Source organism: Saccostrea cucullata, unplaced genomic scaffold (assembly GCF_032062105.1).
Source record: "Saccostrea cucullata isolate Sc308-1 unplaced genomic scaffold, CSIRO_AGI_Scuc_v1 ctg2079, whole genome shotgun sequence".
Taxonomy (NCBI): domain Eukaryota; kingdom Metazoa; phylum Mollusca; class Bivalvia; order Ostreida; family Ostreidae; genus Saccostrea; species Saccostrea cuccullata.
Window position 1 is genome coordinate 1 of NW_026936715.1, and position 2500 is coordinate 2500.

The following is a 2500-nucleotide window of genomic DNA, read 5'->3' on the forward strand; positions in this document are numbered from 1 at the left end:
AGTTTGCATGGTTATGGAGAAAACATCAGTTTCAACACAAGAAAAGATGTATGAATCTAGAACAGCACAATCTAGCTCCTTTCATTTCAATTCAAATCTGATAAATGAAAATTGGCGGTAGAGTTTCTAATACTGACCAATCAGCAAGCCAGGCGGAAGTTGTGAAGTAAATCACTCTCAAATCACTCTAAAGAAGGACCATGAGATCAACAAATCATTTACAAATCATCAAGAAGAAAGTCTAAGTTAACAAATCATCTTCAAATCACTTTGAAGAAAGACTAAGTTCCAGAAATCATTTTCAAATCACCTTGAAGAATGGCTAAGTTCAACAAATCATGAAGAAATCACTGTAACAATTTCCTAAGTTTAACAAATCACTCAGAAATTGTCTGAAATGGGAAAGAAATCACAAGCAAATCACCCTTTCATAACAAATTGTAAGCAAATCATAGTCATCATTTTGGTGGAAAGTGATTTAAGCATGATTTGTTAAATGAATTGCTTACAAATCACTGAAACAAATCACTTTAAAGTGATTTTAAAGCAATTTGTAGGCAATTTGTAAGTGATTTGTTTGAAAATTTTTTTACTTGGGTGTGGTTAGGAAAAAAGCAAAAATTGGTTTACCCTTACCAAAATACTCACCTTCTGGCAACATCTTCTGGCATTATTGCCGCAATATTGCAGCAACATTCTGGCAATACATTGCAGCAATATTGCGGTAATATCGTTTTTCGTATGTAAATTAGATTTGCGGCAATATTGCCAGAAAAGTGTTGCAGCAATATTGCGGCAATATTGTAGCAACATTCTGGCAGTATATATGCAGCAATATTGCGGCAATATCGTTTTTCGTACGTAAATTAAATTTGCGGCAATATTGCCAGAAAGATGTTGCGGCAATGTTGCTGCAAAGCAATTGCAGTACATATATGATTGCAGGTTTTGCTACGTACAATGACTAAAAAGTCAGTGATTGAGAAATAATTATCGCGGTATGTAATTACTGTATTTCCATATGTACAATGTGGAAAATTATATATTTATTTACCCCCAGGGGTCATGATTTGAACAAACTTGAATCTACACTACCTGAGGATGTTCCATATAAATATGATCAATTATGGCTTTGTTATTCTTGAGAAGAGGATTTTAAAGAATTTTCCTATATATTACTACGTAAAACTTTGGTCGGCCATTGTGGACCCCGCCCTATCCCCGGAGGTCATGATTTCAACAAACTTGAATCTTCACTACCTGAGGATGCTTCCATATAAATATGATCAATTATGGCTTTGCTATTCTTGAGAAGAAGATTTTAAAGAATTTTCCTATATATTTCTATGTAAAACTTTGGTCGGCCATTGTGACCCCGCCCTACCTTCAGGGGTCACGATTTGAACAAACTTGAATCTACACTACCTGAGGATGCTTCCGTATAAATATGATCAATTATGGCTTTGCCATTCTTGAGAAGAAGATTTTTAAAGAATTTTCCTATATATTTCTATGTAAAACTTTGGTCGGCCATTGTGGCCCTGCCCTACCCCCAGGGGTCATGATTTCAACAAACTTGAATCTACACTACCTGAGGATACTTCATTGTAAATATGATGAATTATGGCTTTGTCATTCTTGAGAGGAAAATTTTTAAAGAATTTTCCTAAATATTTCTATGTAAAAATTTGGTCGGCCATTGTGGCCCCGCCCTACCCACGGGGGTCATGATTTGAACAAAATTGAATCTGCACTACCTGAGAATGTTTCCCCATGAGTTTCATCTTTCCTGGCACAGTGGTTCTTGAGAAGAAGATTTTTAAAACATGCCACTAAATTTTCATTAATTCCCAATTATCTCCCCTTGAATGAGGGCGTGGCCCTTCATTTGAATAAACTTGAATCCCCTTTACCCAAGGATGCTTTGTGGCACGTTTGATTGAAATTGGCCCCGCGGTTCTTGAGAAGAAGTCGAAAATGTGAAAAGTTTACAGACAGACGGACAGACGGACGCTGGACAAAATGTGATCAGAAAAGCTCACTTGAACCTTCGGCTCAGGTGAGCTAAAAATGAATCGCACCATATGGCATGCCTCAGCAAAAAATGCACTAAAATTTCAAACATCTGCGATGAGTAGTTGCTGAGAAAACTGCGACCAAAAATTTTTTAACGGACATACAGAGCGACAGACACACAAGGGTAAATTAAACAGTATAACCCCTCTCCTTCGGAGCGGGGATATAAAAAGATATTTTATCCTTAGGCCTCAGGGAAGTAGAGACCATGGGATTCAAAATTTTGGTCCTCTTAAGCTACAGATGTTATAATACTAAAGCTATATGTACGGTTTCTTCACATTTCCGCCCAGAAATTAAAAGAATGACGTTTACTTAAAATATTGGAAAATTCCACTGATGAAAGTAAAAAACAAGTTATTATAAACCCATAATTGTAGTCACTTAGAATAACTATAAGTCCATGACCTACTTTTCATGCTAG